Consider the following 21422-nt stretch of genomic DNA (forward strand, 5'->3'; position numbering starts at 1 on the left):
CCCTCCCCTCCCCTCCCCTCCCCTCCCCTCCTCTCCCGCACTGCCCCTTCCACTCCCTCTCTTCCTCTCCCCACCTCTCTGATGAGGACTAAACTCAGGGATGGGGGCGGGGCTTGTCAGGGATGGGGGCGGGGCTTGTCTATATACAGGCTCTTTCTTCCCCCCAACCTCTATCCTTCCTCTCTTCCTCCCTTTCTTCTGTCTTCCTTCCTTTCTTTTTTTGTGCTGGGGATTGAACCAAGGGTACTAGGCAAGTGCTCTTCCACTAACCTGCACTTCTAGCTCTCAGTTACTGGGTCTTGTTAGAAACTTTTTAACCTGGAAAAGTTCCCCCATCTCGACACTAGTGACTTTGATACTTCCTTGAGGTTAGTAGAAGGTTCCCAGTCTGGGTTTGTTTGATATTTCCTCCAGATTAGATTTCTCTTGGGTTTTGGGTAGAGAACCATAGAGCCAGTGGCCTGGTAGGCAGTAAGTGACTTCAGTTTGTTCCATTACTGGAGATGTTAACCTTTGTCCCTTGGTTAAGACGGTGTCTGCCAGGTGTCTTCATGGTAAATTACCTTTTTCCTCTATTTAATTAGAAAATGTGGGGAGAGACTCTGTGTCCATGTAAACACACCCCGATCCTCATCAAACTTCCTCTCTCCGGTCTCAGCGTCACTGATATTTCTCGGCTTAATGAATACTATGGTAGTAGCCAAGTCCGAGTTATTCCCAAGTCCAAGTTATCCCCGAGGTGGTTACTAGTCTGTGTCTTCTGTATGGAGAAACTCTCTTGTGTGTGCGTATGACTCCTTACCTCGCGTGACTGACAGGATTCTTACTTTACGTGCTACCTGCTGCACCTGTTATTTTGATGTTCATGTCCTCTCTGGGAACAGAGTGCCTTCAGGCTGGCTTTGGTGCTGTTCAACACACCTTTCCTACCCTTTAAGTATTTCCTAACTCTCTGGAACAAGGTGTTTCTGCGCCAACCCTGGAAAGAACCATTTCTCCACAGAGCGGGTAGTGTATTTAGATGCCACTGTGATTTGCTTTCTGTTGCTGTGAGAAATGGCATGACCAAAAGCAACCTGGGGAGGAAAGGGTTCATTTTGCTCGTACCACCACATCATAGCGCATCATGAAGAGAAGTCAGGGCAGGAACCTGGAGGCAGGAACCGAAGCAGAGGCCACAGAGTAACGCTGTCCACAGGCTTGCTTTTCATGGCTAGCTCAGCCTGCTTCCTTATATAACCCAAGGCCAACAAGAGGTAGCACTGGTCACAATGGGTTTGGCCCTCTTACATCAATCATCAATCAAGAAAATGTCCCACAGACTTGCCTGTGGGCCAATCTGATGGAAGAATCCTCTAAGCTGAGACTCCCTCTTCCCAGATAAGCCCTGTTTTGTGTCAAGGTAGCAAAATGTAATCACCACAGGTGCCAAGATGTAGATCCTGGCTGTGCTCATTGCCTTTGAGGATTTGCTGATAGATCCTTGACTCACGAAAAAGGATTCTGCTTCAAGCTTTACTATTTCTGAGAAGTAGTTCTAAAACGTGTTCAGCTGAAAAGTAGCATGGGAATAATGGGAATTTTAATGAAAGACTATGAATCATGGATATCTTTTAGTGCTCCCAGGGGACTCGTTCCAGAAGTTCCCCTCCCTAACGCTGGGCTCCGAAATCCAGGATGTTCATCCTTTACATAGAATGTTGGCCAGTGAATTGTTACTCTCTTGATGTCTCAAATATTTTGCTCAGGGCAGTGGATTCTAGCTGTCTGGGATTTAAGGGCATGAGGTTCTTCAGAGTGAAAACTTCACACCAAGGTCATGGTGAAGCTTCTGAAATTCATTGTTTGGACTGTGAGGGGTAGGAAGGCAAGTGGGAGGTGCGCACATCCTGTGGGAACTCATTGAAGACACTAAGTTGCAGCTGTGTTTGTCTGGGTGGATATTAAGGATACTGAGGATACTAAGTTGCCCCCATGTTTGTGTCACTTTGGCATCTCTGACAGCAGAGTACAGCATGGAAGTGACTTGAGGGACCAACTTCTTGGATGAGCAAAGCCAGAGGGCTACCTTCTCCTTCTTAGGATTCTCATGCCCTTCTCTCTTATGCTTCTCCAAGGATCTCAGTAACTTCCCAGGCACATATTGAGAAAACCCGCACAGAGCCAGGCACAGTGGCCCATGACAGCAATCCTAGCACCTAGTTAGAGGTCATGGGAGAAGGATTGTTAAGTGTTTTAGTAAGGGTTTCATTGCTGTGAAGAGACACCATGACCACAGCAACTCTTACAAAGGACAACATTTAATTGGGGCTGACTTACAGTTTCAGAGGTTCAGTCCATTATCATCATGGCAGGAAGCATGGCAGCATCCAGGCAGACCCTGCTGGGTTACACAGACTGCCCACTTTGGTCCCCAGCCACAGATTTAGAACCCACTTCCATCTGACTGGGCCTCCTACAGCTCCCTCTTCAAGGCTGGTCATTTGCTAAGAATGCTGGTCAGAGGACCAGTTCACTTCTGTTTATCAGCTTATTAAAAAGGTTTAAAAGATAGTTCAGGGGTGCAACTCAGGATTGGAAGCTTATTTAACTTGTGCAAGGCTCTGGATTCAACCTCTAGTCTCTGTGTTTGAGAAGTTGGGGGCTTTGAGGGGCATGTAAGTCTTCACTGACCTGAAAGTTCCCTATTCCCTAACTTAGGGGATTAAGGGTACTTTTGTCTCCAGCCCCATTTGCTTCTCTGGAGCTCAGGGCCAATGGGGCAGAAAGCTCCAGGCTTCCAAACTTGGTGTGGCCTTTCTTGTGACTGAGGTCCTGGGCCCTCCTGCAGCTCACCTGTGTGACCTCAGAGCCTAAGATGCTCGCATGAGGGACTTAGGAAGACTGTTGGAAACTGAAATGTCAGAAGAAAAGTCACTTCAGTGTCCCTTCACTTCAGGAAACTCCATGGGGGTTGGAGCTTTGTCAGGAACTGGGGGCAGAGACCAAACATACTGTATGTATTCCCTCTCCTGTCCCAGCTGCTCATAGCAAAGCACAGTGTCCCCAGTGCATCTCTTCCTTAAGCACGGTTGCGTGTGTAGTGTTGCACTACTTTTCCATGGAGCGCTTACTCAAGACAACAAAGACATCCTGTGCTTATGAGATGCCAAGCCAACTGTGTACCAATTGTTATCTCATTTAATCCTTGACATAATCCTGCAAAGTAGGCACTTTCTTGACATTGCAGATAAAGCCTGAGCCTCCCACTGCAGTCGCCAGGAGCTCGAAGCTGGGATCGGGACCCAAGCTTGATCCCACATTTGTGTCTATTTTGGTGACCAGCCTCTCCAAAGTACAAATATTTTTTTTTAGTATAATTCTATTCTCATAACCCTGATTCTAAATGCAGGCATATTATAGTCAATGAGGAGCTGTCTCGTAACTTACTCAATCATATCCCTGTTGAACTATTGTATACTAAATGTTCTCTCTCTTCGTGTGTGTGTGTGTGTTGTTATAATGATGGACATTTTCATAAAAGTCGTTTAACTGAATTGTTTTTTTTCCCCTGAAGGGTTACCTGAATTTGACTGCCAGATTCAGAACACAGTGGCTTAGAAAATAGGCAGTACCTTTAAGATAAAAAATACCTAGCGTGTATTTGAATATATATATATATCATTTATTGAAGGACCATTTAAAGACAATCTGTGTGCCAGAGATGATGGCAGCAATAAAAGATGTTCTGTCACGTGGAAATTCTAAAGCTTTGGGATATCTGTACTATATTTTTATTGCTTAGTCAGAAAGCCTGAATCAGGGCACCTCAGTTACATAAACCCACATTTCAGGGGCTGGACAAAGCTGAGGGGAGAGTTGAGGGCCAGTGCTTAAACTAAAGGTTGGTTCAATCAGTTCAGGGAAACGGGGCATGAGGTGGACAGGGTCACCTGCTGGCTGATGACTGTGACAGTTCCTAAGTTCCTCTCAGCTCCAAATACACAGACACTACTTAAAAAAAAAGAAGGGCACATTGAATCACATTTTCTCTTTGTTTGGCACACGTTTTCATTCTGTAGCACAGGCTGACATGGATCTTTCAATTTTCCTGCCTCAGGCTCACAGGTGCTGGGACTACAGGAGTAAGCTCCTAGAGCCTGTGCATTATATTCTGGGAGCTGCTGGAGTTTGGATGCTAATTCACACCTCTGTGTTCTCGGGGCCTTTACCGAGGTCAGCCAACAGGGGACGCAAGAGGGAGCCAGGTGCTTGCTCTCTGTGGGCTACCTGGCCACTAGCTTGCTTGGTCTGACAGCCAATTGGCAGTTTTCCAGCACCCAAAGTCACCCTAAGAGTGTCCACCCGCTCAGACATACCAGGACCGCTGGGCTTCAGCTTCTCCCACAGGTCTCAGTTTCGACGCCCTCTAACAACTATGTTGCTGTGGCTGCTTCACCTACTAGTTCTACCATAGTTCCCTGTGCCCCTTCATGCCTGCAGCCAGCAGCTCTTTATCTAGTTAATACTTTACGCTGACATCTCTGTTCTATTAATTGGAGCAGCCGTTGTCCCTCAGGGGAGCCTTATGAATAAGGTCAGACTGGAGGCCCTGAAATGTTGAGGCCCATGGGACCACATGGTTCCTTTTTTATTGATTGATTGAGACACAATCTCATTGTATAACTTAGGCTTACCTGGAACTGTTGATCCTTATCCTTCTGTCTTCAGAGTAATAGGATCACTAGCACATGTCTTTTATGCCAGCAACTTGCCAGTGGACCTGTTCCTTGTTGGCTGTGGCTTGTTCCAGAACTTTCTAGATTGTTCTAGCTAGGTCCAAATAATCTCCAGCTGTCCTGAGAAATTCCAACTGGGATGTTTTGGCAGCTATATGTTCTGTAAAGTCAAGGGTATGTTCTGAAGAAGAGAGTTCATTTCTAACAGTCTCTTTTGATAATGCACACAAATATCTTGTTGATTCCACATATTAAATGGCCATTCTTGTTCATTAGCAATCAGTGAGCATTTAGTAAGGGTCAGGTGCTGTGCTAGACAGTGGGGATGTGGGGGAGGTGTTAGTCCTTATCTGGAGAGCCTGCTGTCTAACTGGGAGAGACACAAACAACTTCCAGTTAAATACGGGGGACTCTTACGATCCCTTCCTAATTCTGCAAACAGGGCAGTGCTGTTTATTTGTTTAAGTCACACACAAATTCCACATCAATTTGAAAGTAGGGCCTGGTTTTACAGGATTGACTCACAGAACAACATACACGAGCATACTGTGAGTTTCATATTTGCTTATGTACAGTTTTGTCCGTGAGAAACCCCGGGTGACTCTGGAAGCTGAGCCTAATATTACCGAGCCAGGTAGGAACCACGAAACGCATGCTTTGAACATCTGCTAGTGGCTTCCACTTACTGCCCACATTTGTCTATGTGGGTACTAAAGTCTTCTGCTGCTGGGTCTCAGGCCACTCTCTTATCACTGCTGGGGGACACCTCAAAAGCCCTAGCACACTTTACCACATCCACCGCTACAAAAACTTGAACTTTGCTTTTTCAAGGAAAAAAAAAACCTGCAACACCAATTTCTTAATCATTTAGTAAAGTAGCTGCTATTTTGTTCGGCCCCCTTTCTGTTTGGGTGTAACTGATGGAGTTTTTGAGACTCATGTTCTTATCTTACTTTTCCTTTCTAAGCCCGGTGGTTCAGGAATTTGCCTGGGTTTGTGCAGCTTGGTGCTTTTTAGGAACACATCTGTGGTTTTATAGCAGCACAGCTGTAATTTTATAGGTGCAACGGCTGAACGCAGCAACAGCATTCTCAGCTGTCAGCACGTACAACGGACAAAGAAAACAACAAAGGGGATGATTGCAGAATGCTTGGAAAGGAGAAGGTAGGGCAAGTTGCAACTTAGGCCTGAGAATGCTGACTCTGGAGGCATCTGTGGGAGAGGACTGAGTGAGCTCCAGTATGGGCCCTGGGCATCCTAATCTCCTGCCGAGTAATGAGGTGTCAGGCAAAGAAGAACGGCCTCCACAAAGTCTGACACCTTACAGAACTCAAACTGGATGAAAAGATGCTTCAAGTTCCCCTCAGCTGTGGGGAGAGTCCTTATTGAATAGCCAGGGGCCATCATTGGTAGAGACTCCTGAAGGCTTGTGCTTTAACAGGGGACCCAGGGTAACCCAGAAGGCAGACTCACCTGAATGTACCTGGTAGAGCTCGGAGATGGTAGTCAGAGGTCCTTAAGCAAAGCTGTGCACAGCTGGAGAGACCCAGGTGGTTGCACAGCTGGAGAGATCCAGGTGGTTGCACAGCTGGGGAGATCCAGGTGGTTGCACAGCTGGAGAGACCAAAGTGGTCTAGACCAGGCAGAAGGAAGGGTTATATACACAGGTCACCGGAACAGATTAGACTCTAGACACAGTCACGGTCAATTGATATTTGGTAAAATTACAAGGCAATTCTATAGAGAAGGAACAGCCTTTCAAAAAATGAACTGGATATTCAGATTTAAAAGTAATTTAATATATTTTACACAAATTGCCCAATTGTAGATCATAGATTCCAATTTAAAAAAAAAAACCAACTATAACACTTCCAGAATAGAATGAAAAAATAACTTTGTAATTTGAGGCAGAGAGAAATTTTTTAGGAAAAAAACACAAAAACATGGAGCATGAAAAGATTGGGTGAACTGGACTTAAAACCCTTCAGTTTTTAAAAAGTGCCACCAGAAAATCAAAAGATGGGAACACAGCTCAATGATAGGACAGTTGAGTAGTACACCCAAGGCTCTGGGTTTGACTGACTAAAAATATTCACAATTTATATGTTTGACTGGGGACCTAACTGCAAAATATATACAGCATACACTTCAATAAGAAGACAAATAATTCAATTTAAAAATGGATGAAATATTTATTATATGCATCATAGGGTAAGACATGAATGGCCAGTAAGTGCATGAAATGTTTGTTAATAATTACTTGGAAATCAATTACAACTGTCATTGGCTGTGACTCAGGAGGCGTACTGATAATATCAGGTGTCTGTAACTGTGTTGAGCAACTAGACTGTTCATATCTTGCTGGGTGGATAGTAAATGATATGGAAACTTTTTTATCTGGGGCTGACCTTGAACTTGCTATGAATTCAGCTTGGCTAACCTCTGCTTTGGACTTCTCCCATCTCAGCCTCCAAGTGCTGAGATTACAGATGCGTACTGCCTGAATTACAGATTATACACACACACACCCACATACACACACATACACACACACACACACACACACATATATATATATATATATCTGTAATCCAGAAATTCTACCTTTAGGTACTTATCCAGGAGAAATGAACACTGTAGGTATATATTTCTTGCAACATCTTTTAAATAAGGGTTCAACCTCTCTTCTAGCCCACTATCCATCAGAGGTATTGGAAGAGAAAAGTTATTAGGATATTGAAGTGGACCTGTTTACCTGTTTGGGAGCAAGCTTGATCCTCTTTGTCAGCAGTTCAGTTCCATAGCAAACACCAAATAGAAACCAGAAGCTGTAGTGTAATCCTGAAGAACCCGCAAGGTTCACTAACTGGCCTGAGGTGAGGTTGTAGAAGTGGCAAGCTGCCACCGGAATGCCACGAGCAGTTCTTTGGCAAGTTTCTTTCACTGGCGTCATTACCACAAGTGGACCTCAACAATGCTATGTAGGGCAAACGAATACATGTCAGTTGTTAGTGAAGAACAGAATGTCGGCGCAAACCAAACCAATGCTCCATCTCCCACTGTGTGTGGGCTCATATTTATACTCCTTCACGTCCTTTCACATGTTTGCCAAAGCTGTGTCTGCTTCAGGAAAATGTTCTTTCATGTGTCTGCTTTAACAGGACATCCTTTCAATCTGTGTGCCCCAGCAAAACATCATTTGACATAACTGACTTTCCAAACAAACCAGAAGTTTCTATTTCAGAACATTGATATGTAAAAACGCTCATATAAAGGTCTATTTATCAACTTTAATTAGAGCTGAAGAGACTGGGAAATACTACCAAGATCTACTTGTAAACAACGTGTGCTATACATACATGAATGCTATTTAGCAATTATAAATAATAATAATTGATATAAGCCACAATATGATTGAGTCTCCAAAAATTTAACATGAATTAAAAATCTAGACAGTAAATAGCACTTATTGTATAAGTCTATTGATATGAAATTCTAGGAATGACAAATTCATATATAACAGTGAGTGAGGGTATTGCATGCTTATGACCTGGGTTGTAGGCATTGACTATTAAGAGGTACAAGAGAATCTTGGGGTGACAGATATGCTATTTATCTTTATTTTGATAATAACAACACACTTATTAGAATTGGTCCAACTGTGTGGTTGAATTGTATGTAACTTGTACCTCAATAGGTTGATGCCTACAACCTGTTGAGACTGGTTAAAGTCTACTTAGAAAGTGATTGGACCTTGGGGCCTCCTAGCCCACTCAGAACATCCAGATCCTGCCTATTCATATTTCAGCACAGGCCAGGAAGTGTATTCTCTGGAGAGAGTTAAATGGAGTCTTTATCACAGGGGGCAGTAAACCATGCTGTGGCATAGTGCCTGCAGAAAAGATGGAGGGAGTGAAAGGTGGTAACAGAAGGCTGAGTCCTCTAATCCTGGTCTTTCCCCTGGCATTTAGAATGCCAGAACCAGGCAGGCAGTGCCAACAACTCACCTTGGCTTGACATTCTGCCTCTATGCACCAGAGTGTCCAGCTAGCCTTTAGTGACAACTCTGAAATGTGAGACATCCACTGGTCACTGGACATCAGTCACCTGAGAAGGGTCACTCAGACAAAACCTAGAGCTTAAGGCACAGATAGGAAGACAAGCAATAAACCCCATAAAACAAAACAAAACACAAAACCCCAGATTAAACAGGAAGAAAACAGCTAGTAAACAGAGATGGAAATGCTGATCAAAAGTCCCTCTCTTATTACTGTGTTGGAGAGATATTACAGTACAGGTGGTACTTCATCCATGAAGCAGGAAGCAGAAGCACAGATGAAGGATATGAAAATATGAATATGCATTTTCAGTGAAAGAGCTAAAAGCCTCATGTTGTTGCCTTTGGGGAGTAGAAATTCTCAACAGAAATTTGTGATTGTGTGTGTGTGTGTGCTCACGCGCACATGCGCACTTTTGGACATGCCAGAGGACAGCCTTGGGTATCATTCTTCGGTAATAGTTACCTTTTTTTGAGACAGGGTCTCTCACTGGCCTGGATCTTCAAGGTAACTGGGATAGCTGGCCCCTGGGTCCCAGGGACCTTTCTGCTGCTGTGTCACAACTTTGGGATTACAAGCACACTACTGTTGGCTTAAAATGATTTCTTTAGGCTCTTCCCAGGGACCTAGCAACAGAGACCCAGCAAAAGCTTGCATCATCTGCTGCCATTGCCTGCCAGAGCCAGGTGTGACAGCAGCAGCTATAACAAGGACTGATCAATACTCCAGTCCTCCTCTCCGCCTCCCTCCTCTCTTTCTTGTGTTCTTAGCCTACCTCTTTCTTTCTCTTTCCTCTCTTCTCTGCTTCTACTCCTTCTCCAGGTCTTCACTCCCACCATTCCAAATAAACTTCTCTTTTACCAGGTCTGTTGCATGGCGTGATTTCTCAGGGGCACACCTTGGCATGGGCCTGCCAGGTATCTCCTTACCCCCATCGTCACTACATTATATTTCATAACAACTACCATGCTTGCCTTTTTTTTTTTTCTTCATAGCATCTGGGGACTTAGATCTCTCGGCTTATAAGACAAGCACTTTACCAACTTCACCTTCTCCTTAGCCTGCATTATAAGCTTTGTGTTTGCCTCTAAATCATATTTATGTATAACCTTGGCAAGAATTTATAACAATATATCTGTCTGTCTATATCTATCTGGGAAATTATAAAAACGGCGGGTGGAGTGGGGAAGGGTGTCTCTACTTCATTGTCCTGCTGGGACACTAAACTGACTATGAGAGTGGGTAGGGAAGCTCAGTTGCTTGCTGCAACCCAGAGCAGATGCAGGAGGGACTTAGGATTCTTAGAACCCCAGGAAGGCGAGGCAAGACACCCATGAGTCATGGATACTGGCGAATCACTTTCTTCATATCAGAAAAGGCCACTCTGCAAAAGGTTTTAAGTATGAGATATGCTGCCATCAGCTTCCCGGGAAGGCATTCACTCTGCTTGCCCTTTCTGTTGACACTGAAGGCAGCATAGAAGCTGTCCTCCCTCTTCACACAAGAGGATCCTATTCACCTGCCCATTTGCTCCAGTCAGAAGGAGGATCCTAGCAGGACCTATCAGACCACGTGCCACCAACTGAAGAATATGTCATGGGAATTAGAAAGACAGAATTTTAAAAAAATGTCTGCAGCAACAAAAACACCCCTAGGGTCTTCGACAACACTGCTAAAGAATAATTTGGAAATAAGAACAACCTCACAAATGACAAAACCTAATTTAAAACCCAGTTAAATAAGTTAAAAGTAGATTCATCAAATGAGTAGACTCTCTTGCCACTTTGAGTGAACATAGACTCTCTTGCGGTTTTGAGTATCAAGGGAGTGGAAGTTACAACTGAAAGGAGCAAGGAGGTCGAAGCTGGGAAACTTTGTATCTGAGGGTTGCTCTAAAAACAACACAAGGAGTAGAAGCAACAGGGAAAAAATGACAGAGAAAGGTTTGTGTGACCCAAAGGAGGCTTGAGGCCAGGTGTGGGGCATAGGCTGGTGATTGGAGCACTTGAGAGGCGGAGACGGGAAGAATAGGAGTTTGAGGTTAGCCTTAGCTACATAGTGAATTTGAGGCCAACCTGGGCTATGGGACACTCTGATCAAACAAACAAACAAAGACTTGAATACTAAGATCTAGAAAAATAATAAATAAATATTTAGTAAATATTAAAATAAATAAAAATAAGACACATATGTAGTGCTTAAGACTCCAGAAATTTGCTCAGCCTCAGGTCCAAGAATCTTTGCCAAAATATTTAACCGTGAGAATTCCAGAAGAGGAGACATTTCCAGAAACACAAAGATACCCAATGGAACATTTCTTAAGGTAGCCTAAGCAAATGAAGTTTAAACGTGAAATCTCAAACTCACAGTAACAATTAGACAAATATCATAAGAAACATGGAACAGCAACAAGCTAGTAAACTTTATAGTCAATAAATGCGTCATGATAAAGTGATTTTAAGTGATCATAAATTGGAAAAGGTTTTGAAATGAGTGAAAATACAAGTCAAGCCTTAGTAATGGATTGGAGCTACAATGTCAGGCTATTTCAGCCAAGCCCAGGGTTTGGAACAGGGGAGTTTTGTGGGGTTGGGAGAAGAGTCAGGGAAAAGGGGAAGTGAAATCTGAAGTCATCTGGCCTGAGCTGAGGGGTCGCAACACTGTAGTCTTATAATCATTAATTCTTAGTCTAATACAGCTTGGGAAAGAAAAGCAACTATTAACAAACCCAAATGAAAACATTTCCAAGCACAAGGCAGGGGAAACATGAGATGGTCCTGCAGGATGGGAGGGTGTGGGATTGAGGGAGATAATGAAAGAATTAAGCCATTCTCCCCAGAGGCCCCCCCTTTAAAGATAAGGTCTCACAATGTACCCCTGGCTGGCCTGGACTCACTGTGTAGACAGAGTTCGCTTAGAACTCAGAAGGTTGCCCGCCTCTGCATCTTTAGCTCTGAGTGTTAGTCATCATGCCTAGACCTTTGATTTTTGAATCTCTGTCTCTGTATCTCTCTGTCTCTTTTTCTGTCTCATCTGTCTGTCTGTCTTTCTCTCCATGCCCATCTCTCTCCCTCTCCCTTTCTCCCTCCTTTCCTCTCTCTATCCTCTCTCTCCCTCTCATCCTTTCTCTTTCTCTGCCTGCCCCCTCTATCTCCCTCTCCCTGTTTTCCTCTTTCCCTGCTCCCTCCCTTCCCCTCTCCCTCCCTCTCTCCCCTTCTCTCTTCCTCCTCCTTCTCTCCCTCTCTTTCTCTAAACAATGACCCTATGTATCAAATGCTTTTATAATTAAAAGCAAAGCTGTAAGAAACACAAAGCCTTCGTGTGCAAAGACTGGAGAGGACGCCTTGCGTAGTTTGTCTAGAGCCTGCTTCCCACCACGGCTTCTTTTCTTTCCCAGCATTCTCCCCCGTTTCTCTTCAGAAACAATGAGTAATGCTTGCCACTAGGGAAAAGAGCTAGAGAATGATATGTAGATAACCTGGGAGGCCCCAGAGTACAACCAAAGAACATGTGACAAGCAGAGATGGCTATCTGTGCGCTTACAAGTTTATATTTGTCGAGGAAGGGTGCTGTTCTGGCTTGTTCTGTAGGGGATTTGTTGTTCTCGTCTTCTGGAAAAAAAATAAAACTGGACTGTGTTATGGGATTCAGAAGATGCCAAATTGGAAGCCATAAGAGCAGTGGTTCTCAACCTTCCTAAAGCGTCGACCCTTTAATACAGTTCCTTGTGTGTTGTGGTGACCCCGAACCATAAGATTATTTTGTTGCCACTTCATAATTGCAATTTCGCTACTGTTATGTATTGTATTGCAAATATCTGTGTTTTGTGATGATTTTAGGTGACCCCTGTGAAAGGACCGTTAGACTAGGATCTCGACCTGCAGGTGGAGAGACACTGCATAGGGAGATCAGTATTTGGAGAGACTCCTGATTCAGAAGTTGAAGTGGCTGAGGTCAGAGGTCAGTGTTGGGTGTCTTCCTTGGTCATTCTCCACTTTTTTTTTTCATTTTTTTTTTGATACAGGGTTTCTCACTGAACCTAGAGCTCACTTACTGTCCAGCCATACCCTTTGTGTCCTCTACCTCCATAGCATTGGAACGACAGGCGTCCACGGCACCCAGCTTTTTATGTGGGCGCTGGGAATCTAAAGTGAGGTCCTCATGTGTATACAAGCACTGTGGCAGTTGAGTTGTCTCCCTAGCCCCACCCACGGCTCTGCCATTTTGGTGGGCTATGCATCACTGTGTAAGTGAGGCTAAAGCGCAGGGCTGCCACATCGCTCACAGTTCTCCAAATATCTGTTGAATAAATAATGAGGTACCGATCGATCAGGTGATGTGACTAAGGTTGCCCTCAGTGTGAACTGTACCTGAACCGTCTTGAGCTGGCCTGGCGCTCTGTCTAGCTTGGTACTTAGCATGCCCTGCAAGTCTTCTCCTGGTGTCCCACTGAGCACAGACGTCTATGTCCACAGAGCCATCGGTGACCTGGTGCGTGTTCTCCAAGGCCAACATTATGACCACCATGAAGAGCTCGAACTGCAGGTTCTCTTTGTGCCGCTCTTGAGAAGAACTTCAAGTTGGGGTTGGAGTTGACCCAGGCCCCTCTGCACCCAGGGGGATAGAACTTGAAGCTGGTCTTGGTGCTGTAGCTGAGCTCCAGCAGAGAATGCTTCCATGAGGGACCGGTGAACTCCTGCAGGCTGCTGAAGGGCTCTCACTTTCTGCTCGCCATTTGCCCATTTTATATCAAGGTGGTCAGCAACAGAAAGTAGGGGAACCATGCTTTGTATAAGTAGTTCCAAGAACATTCAGCAAGTACATGCGAAGTGCCAGGATTCTGATAACCGGAAAGTCTTGTGAAATTGGGAATAAAAATAAGGAAGGTGGTGTCCCAGATGCCAACCTTGGGACCTTTACTGGGAGAGGCTAGGAATGTCTAACACATGACAGATGTGTCATTGATCAGCTGCTAAGGTGACATCTCCATTATTGGATCTTTGTAAGGGATTCTGAGCTGGAGTACACTGGATTGTTCTGTTTCTCAGTACTTAAGCCCCATGGGTCAGACACTGCTGAGGCCCACTTTACAGATTGATAAGTGGAGTCTCACAGAGGTCAGTTACAAGGACATGCAGCTGGGATGAGGCTGTTCCTCTGGAGAGCTGTGCAGCTTCCCCTGAGGCGACTGAGCTCTTAGGGTGGAACACCATGAGGAGAGAGACTAGAGAAAGTCCACACATGGAATGGTCAGCTGTGGGGAGTGAGGGAAGACCTAAGTGGATAAAATCCAGAGTGGATGTGTGCTGTTGTCATGGGCACCACCACGTCGAGGACCCTGATATCTGAGACCCATGGGAAATATTAAAACCACCATCAGGCTAGGTTGTAGGCAAAGTCTTCCCTTCAGTGTATGCAAAAAACGAGCACCCTAGCTTCTTCTGCCTCCCAGGTACTTACAGCCCGAAGACTGCTCACCAACAGAGACTGCCCCTACAGCTTAGCTGACCCCGCCTTCCTGTTCAGCTCTACCAATGACCCAGTGTCCCCATTCAACTGTTCTAATAATCATGCTGAGCTTCCGGGGTGCCTCACGTCTTCATCGAGGAGCCCCGAACACCCAGTGCCAATATTTCTGCCTCTGTATGTTTGTCTTTTCTTTATTTCCTCAGTAACCCAGGCAAGCAAATCCCTGGAGCTGTACTGGAGAAGGCGGATGCGTCTGCCAGAAGCTGACCTAGATAGATGCTCTAGAGCCTGACTTGGCCTGCACCACCCACGGGGGACATCTGGATATATGTGTGCTCACTGCCCTCAGCTCATCTTCCTTGTCTCCTGTGCTCTGCCAAGTCTCTTAGGAGCATTCCTTTGGCCCCTGCTTCCTCGATTTGCACAAGTCTCTCTCATTTCAGATCCCTTTCACACACCTGCCTCTCATGTGTCATTCTGTGTGCATAGGTCTCACCTGTTGTAAATAGGCCTTTCTTTAAGCTTGCTTACTGCTTTAAGACAACTTTTCTATCATTTTCCCTTTCTTCCAAAGGGTCCTTCTGGAGCTGGAGCTGGAGCTGGCTCAGTGGGTAAAGATGCTGAAACCAAGTCTAGCTAACTGTGTTTGACCCCCCGAAACCCACATGGTGGATGGAGGGAGCTGACTCTAAGCTGCCTTCTGACCTTCACATGCGCACCGTGTAGCATATCCTCTGTTGCTGCACACTTACAATAATAAATAAATAACAAATATAAAGAATTTCAAAAGATCCTTTCAATATCTGCTTCTTCATGCCACTTAAACCTCATCTTACTGGTGATGTCTGACTTCTCACCCTCATGGGCAATGAAGGTGCACAGAGAGGAAAGGCTTCTGTAATAGCAAAGGAAGAGGTGGTTGGAGGGAGCAGGGTGGAGAAGGGCATGGGAATTCTAGGAGGAAGAGGTTGCTAATGGAGTGGAATTCTGGAGGAGATGACAGCAACTGGTGTCCCAGGGACAGGAGGGGCCGCTCTGTCCTCAGTTTGGAAGGAGGGAGGAGAATGAGGAAGGGAAGTCAATTTGGGAGGCAGGAAGGTGGTGGAATTTCTCCCAGAGGGGCTTTCCACAGTGAAGAAGAACACAATGATTCTCTGTGGCGAGGAGGGGAGAGACGCATGGAGAATGCGAATCAGCTGGGTCCTGGTGTTGGTGGTGTTGTGCTGTGTGTGTGTTATGTGTGTGTATGTATGTGTATATGTGTGTGAGTGTGTGTTAGTATGTATGTGTATGTGTGAGTGTGTGTTGGTGTGTGTGTATGTGTGTGTTAGTATGTGTGTTAGTGTGTGTGTGTATGTGTGAGTGTATGTTAGTATATGTGTTGGTATGTGTGTGTGAGTGTGTGTATGTGTATGGTTTCCTTCCCTCCTTTCTTCTCCCCTCCTCTCTCCTCCCTTCTTCTCTGCTCTTTTTCTTAGTCCAAGCTGGTCTATCTCAGACTTCTAAATGCTAGATTCCATGTGGATATTTCTATTTCTGGCTTCAATGTGCTTTCCTTCATAGATGCTAAGCTATGAAGTTTAGGTTTTGTGGGGGTTTGAGTATGCATGGCCCAGGGAGTGGCACTATTAGGAGGTGTGACTCAAGAATAAAGATGAAAGAGAAAGTTGCTGGAATTGAGCAGCTTCAGGAGTGAGGAGGGCGGATCATCTGTGTGGAGACTGAGGCTGCTGGAATAGGTGGGAGCCGAGGACCTTCCTGCTAGGGTTCTTGTGAATGGGAAACAGTGGATAAGAGGTGGCCAGAAGGTGGCTGTGGCCTAGCAGGAAGTGGCTGCAGCTGAGGGAGGGAGGCACGTACAACCTCGGAGGATATTTTACCCAGGGATCTAGAAAGGGAATCAGCAGGGCATCTTCCTTTGCTTTCTGCGGCTGTGATGAACACTGACCCAAAGTAACTTGAGGAGAAAAGGGTTTATTTCAGATTCCAGGCCACATGGCATCAGTGAGGGAAACCATGGTAGGAGATTGAAGCAGGGACTAGAGGCAGGAACCCTGGTGCAGGGACTGAAGCAGAGACCATGGAGGAATGCTACACGCTAGCTTGCTTTCCCTGGCTTGCTGAGTTTCAGTTTTAACGTGTCCCAGGCCCATCTGTTCAGGGATGGCACCACCCAGAGTGGGCTGTGTCCTCCCACCTCATTCAGGAATCAAGACAATGCCCCCACAGACCCATGCACAGGCCAACTTGACAGAGGCAGTTACTCAACTTGAGAGTCCCTCTTCCCAGCTGTGTCTAGGTTGCTGTTAAGTTGACAAAAATTAGCTCAGAGACAGGGTAATGGAAAAGAAAGCTTAGAAAGGTGAGGGGACATCTGGGTGAAGAGAGGGAAACAGTTGAAAGTGGTGGTGGGGGGATGACATGAGAGGGCAGCGGGGGAAGGGGGCATGAGGAGAGAGGGCAATCACACACACACACACACACACACACACACACACGTGAAGAAACCCATCACTGTGCAGGCAGAGCTAAAGCGTCATTAAGATAAGTAAGGCCTTGCCAGTTTTGCAGCAGATATGTAAAGATTGAAAACTCAGGGGAGCTGGAAAGGTGGCTCAGCAGTTAAGAGTTCTGGGTGCTCTTCCAGGGAAACTGGATTCGATTCCCAGCACCCAGGTGGCAGAGTACATCAGCTGCAACCCCAGCCTCAGGAGATTTGACCTCCTCACTGGCCTCCTGGGTACTTCATACATGTGACTGCATATGCACATATATGCAGATGAAACACCCATACACATAAAAACCAATTGATGAACTAAAAGCTTGAAAACTTAGCAAAGAAAGGATGTATTAATGTGCCACCGAGTGCTGCTGTGGTGGTTTGAATGAGATGTCCCCGTAAGTCTTACCCATCTGAATTCTTGGTCCCCAGTTGGTAGCTATTTGGGGAGACTTAGGAGGTGTGACCTTGCTGGAGGAAGTTTGTCACTGGGACAGGCTTTGGGGTTTTAAGACTGTTTCCTGCTTGTAGTTCAGGATATGAGACTTCAGCTGCTGGCGAGCCACCTCCTGCAGCCTCTGCCCACCATGATGGACTCTAACCCTCTGGAACTGTTAGTTGCAGAATAAACTCTTTCTTCTGTAATTTGCCTTTTAACACAGCAACCAAGTTGTAACTAATGTAGCAGCTAGCTCAACTCATCATCAGGGCTCCCTAGCACTTGGGTTTCCAGTTTTTCCTGAGCATAATACAGCACAGAAGGGACCGTTGGGTACATGTGCAGTTATTGTGACCACCAGGAAAAGAAGAACCCTGACTTAGTCAAGGGCTGATGGAATTGTCTTGTTTCACTTATTCATGTAAAGGTTGATGACCATATTTTAAAAAGATTTATTTATTTTTATCTTATATGCATTTGTGAGTGTCTGCATGTGTGTGTGTGCATGTCTGCATGCGTGTGTGCACAGGTGCATGGCTGGTGCCCATGGAGGCCAGAGGAAGGTGTCAGATCTGGAATTGGAGTTGCAGATGGTTACAGACCTCCAAGTTGATGCTGGGAAAGGAACTCCATCCTTACACAAGGGCAGCCAGTGCTCTTGACCATGGAGTCATTTCTCCAGCCCCTGCTGATGTCTTTTAAATTCTGAGATCTTTTGCCAACTTTCCCTGCAGGAGGAGGTGACAATCAATAACCCCAGTAGCACAGCACAAGGCTGGAGTGCTGCTAACATGGGTTCAGTCTTCACTGGCTTCACAGGCACAAAAGGGTTTCAAGTCTACTGTTTGAGACAGAATCTTGCTGTGCAGCTCTGGCTGGTCGTCAGCTCACAGCCTTCACTGTCAGCTCCTGCCTTGCTTGGGTCATGGGCGTGTGTCACCATGCCTAGCCTGGCTTTGTGCCTCTATTCTTTTTCCTACCCCAGTTTGAGAGGTGCTGAGCAGTCCTTCATATTTGCAAGTAATTTTCTTTGTTATAATTGTATTTACTTTATTTATATATCATTTATTTATTTAGTATGTGTATGTGTGTACGTATGTGTATGTGTGTATACGTGTGTATGTGTGTATGTATATGTGTGTATGTATGAGTATTTATGTGTATATGGGTATTGTGTATGTATATGTGTGTATGTGTATATATATATGTGTGTGTGTATATATATGTGTGTATATATATGTGTGTATGTATATGTGTGTATGTGTACGTGTGTATATATATGTGTATATGTATATGTGTGTATGTGTACATGTGTATGTATGTATATATATGTGTATATGTATATGTGTATATGTATGTGTATATGTGTGTATGCATGTGTACATGCAGATGCCTTCAGGCACTCACAGAGGCTGATGGTATTGGCTCCCTGGAGCTAGAGTTGCAGGAAGATGTGAGTCACCTGACCTGAGTCTGGGAACTGAAATTGGGTGGTCTTAACCACAGATCCATCTCCCCCATCTCCCACGGTCCTAATCATCACCATTATTATTATTTTTTTAAAGTAATCTAGTGGTTCCAACTACTGGGGTTCAAATCTTAGCTTTTCTACATTTTAGCTGTGGGAGCTTGGGCAAGTGACTTAAATTATTTGTACTTCAATGTATTCTCTTCATATGAGGACCATACTGGGTTTGGTGAGACATGTCTATAATTCTAGCACTTAGGAAGCTGGGACGGGGTCATCAACAATCTGAGGCCAGCTTTGGCTACACGGTGACAGCCTGTCACAAAAGGTGGAGAGGTACAATACACCTCTGTGTCATAGGTTATATCATACGGACAAAATGGTTCAGTACGTTAAGCCGGCACATGCGCAGAAGATACCATGTAAACCACAGCCCACATTCTCCATGCCTGTTATGTTCTTCAGGATGGTGGTGTACAGTCAGGAAAGTAGCCTGCTGTCCATCACATCCTTCTCAGCCTGTGTCCCTCAGCTCCTTTGTGTTATGCTTGTATGCCCTGAAGTTTTTGTGTGTGCCACTATTAGAGATTGAGCATTGGTCCACATACATGCTGGTCACGCACTCTGCCATTGGCTACCTCCCCCAGTGGCTCACGCAGACTGCTAAATGGCTTTTAGTCTGATCAGCAGTCACAGTTCAAGATCATGAAAAAAAAAACTCCCCCCCCCCCCGGTCTAAGAATTAGAATGTGTGTTTTTTTTTTTTCTGGTCTTGAATACAAGTTATTATGTTTCTCCTGCTCTGTGAATGGAGCCACAATGTCCACTGGGCCAGGATTGCAGGGGCCAGGCATCCAGGTCAGGATTGGTGGATACAGGTAGTGCTAATAATCTGTGCTCACTGCTGTTGGTGGTTGGGTTCCAGAGGATGCTTAGCATAGTAGCCAAGAGAGTCAGGGGACAAGCAAAGTTTACACTTGGCATCGCTTAGTGTGAGTGTGAGTGTGAGTGTGAGTGAGTGTGTATGGTATGTGTGAATGTGTGGTGTGTGTTTGAATATGTGTGTGAATGTGTGTGTGTGAATGTGTGTATGTGAGTGTGTGTAGCCTCACTGAGTTAGGCAGAAGACAATGGAGGAGTTTGTGGGGCTAAGGCAAAATATAGGAGGTAGTCTCTCTAAGGTCTGCATGTGGTGAGAGGGGAGGGGAAGGAATGGGTAAGAGAGAGAGAAAGAGAGAGAGAGACAGAGAGAGACAGAGAGAGACTGGGTTCAGATGAACCACTAGGCTGTGAACTCTTTTGGGGCAGGAATTTGATGGGAGGTGTGGTGTCAGGGGCTGGCAGCCCTCTGTGAAACACTTCAAAGGACATTTGTGTGTGTGTGTGTGTGTGTGTGTGTGTGTGTGTGTGTTGCCTCCACCTGGCACTGAGTGGCCTCTCAGGTTGGTCTGGGAATGTGGGAGCAGGAGGAATCTAGCTAGCACTGGAGTTTTAAAGAATGTTCCAGGGAGGGGTAAGAGGCCCAGGGCAGATGTGGGGTAGGCTCAGGAATGAGGAAGTATTTCTCAAGCCTGTGTGTGGTGGTTATAGGGGGCCGAGGCCTGGACTGAAGTGCCCAGGTACTTTTGTCTGTGTGCTTCCCAGCTCTTGTTAGACCCTCATCCTGAAGGAGCTGTGGCTGAGGGGGCCAGGACCCGTCCAGGTCAGCGCACTAGCTGTGCCCTGCTGGGGCTCAGCTTGAGAAAGAGAAGGAGCTCTTGGTGTGGGTGAGAAACAACCTCCAAAGTGGGGGATGGGTGGCAGGGGCTGTAGCAGGATGGAAAGTGGGGTGCAGAGGGGGACAAAGGACTGAGGAAGCACCTTGAGGGGTAGGGAGTCTCCTTGAGAGCTTAGGGTTGTCTACCTGAAAAGGCAAAGCAGGAAGAATATGACATTCCCATCCTCCCCACCTAGGACGCCCCTAAAGGACCAGTCTCACTGCATGGAGCCAGAGGTGGGCTAAAGGCTGTCCAAGTGAGTCTGGGAAAACTGGAAGTCCAGGAGCACTCCGAGGAGCACTGAGCACACCACCACGGGTTACCACAGAGGCCAGTTTTAGTTGATTCCCTTGTCAGGCATAGCCTAGTGGGTTTGTAAGCAGGAAAAATGAGGCAGAGCAGGGAGGAACGTCTGGATGTGAACGGGAGACAGGACACACACATGTGCATACAAATGTGTTCAGTTGTGAATCCAGACCCCCCATGCACAGACTGCACTCATATACACTCACACTAGTGTGTTAGGGGTATGAGGGCACAGAAGGGTACGCACAGCCATCCCAGGAACCCATACAGTAGTTTGAGGAGGGGGTGAGGCAAGCCCTCTGAACTTGGATGGTGGGGAGGGCGCAGTTACTGAAACAGCTCTTCCCAGTAAGGATCGTCACAGGGCCAGGTTACTCAAGAACTGAGCTGAGCTCTCCAGTAGCAGCTGGGCCAGGAAGGAGAGTCCTAGGAAGCCTAGGGCTTCCCCAGCCAGTGGGTGAGGGGTTTCAACTTTCAGCAGGAGCTAAAGTTTGTCAGGCACTTCCTTTTGTAGCACTTGGCTTTCCTACTGGCCTCAGGAATCTAGGTATTCACTCCTCATACCTGCTCTAGGAAGCCTTCTCCTGCCAATTGTAAGGTGGTCTCTTTGCGGTCCAGAGATTTCTGGGCTGTGGGTATCTTGGACAACTTGCCTGAGGTGTGGGTGTCTCACGACGGCGTCTCGGCCTCCTGCAGACACTTCCCGA

At 45.9% G+C, this 21422-nt stretch overlaps 2 long non-coding RNA genes across 13 annotated transcripts in view; one reads left to right on the forward strand and one right to left on the reverse strand.

The window, feature by feature from the left end:
* Window positions 1-15034, forward strand: part of Gm35853 — a 47265-nt gene extending 32231 nt beyond the window's left edge. For 7 of the 8 annotated variants that reach the window (XR_875668.3, XR_875669.3, XR_875674.2 and 4 more), the window contains 2 exons: window positions 12616-12736; window positions 13252-15034. This is a non-coding gene — a long non-coding RNA (predicted gene, 35853). Of the gene's footprint in view, window positions 1-4890; window positions 5353-12615; window positions 12737-13251 lie in introns of those variants that run through there. The other variant, XR_875673.3, reaches the window with a different exon arrangement.
* Gm671 overlaps window positions 1-21369 on the reverse strand; it is a 29615-nt gene extending 8246 nt beyond the window's left edge. For 2 of the 5 annotated variants that reach the window (XR_003951453.1, XR_003951454.1), the window contains exons 1-3: window positions 7474-7866; window positions 6192-6351; window positions 4677-4878 (exon numbers count right to left, since the gene is read on the reverse strand). This is a non-coding gene — a long non-coding RNA (predicted gene 671). Of the gene's footprint in view, window positions 1-4594; window positions 4879-6191; window positions 6352-7473; window positions 7867-8725; window positions 10867-21279 lie in introns of those variants that run through there. The other 3 variants (XR_384459.2, XR_875677.1, XR_003951452.1) reach the window with 3 other exon arrangements.
* Window positions 21370-21422: the final 53 nt, after the last annotated feature.

Source organism: Mus musculus, chromosome 15 (genome assembly GCF_000001635.26).
Source record: "Mus musculus strain C57BL/6J chromosome 15, GRCm38.p6 C57BL/6J".
Taxonomy (NCBI): Eukaryota; Metazoa; Chordata; class Mammalia; order Rodentia; family Muridae; genus Mus; species Mus musculus.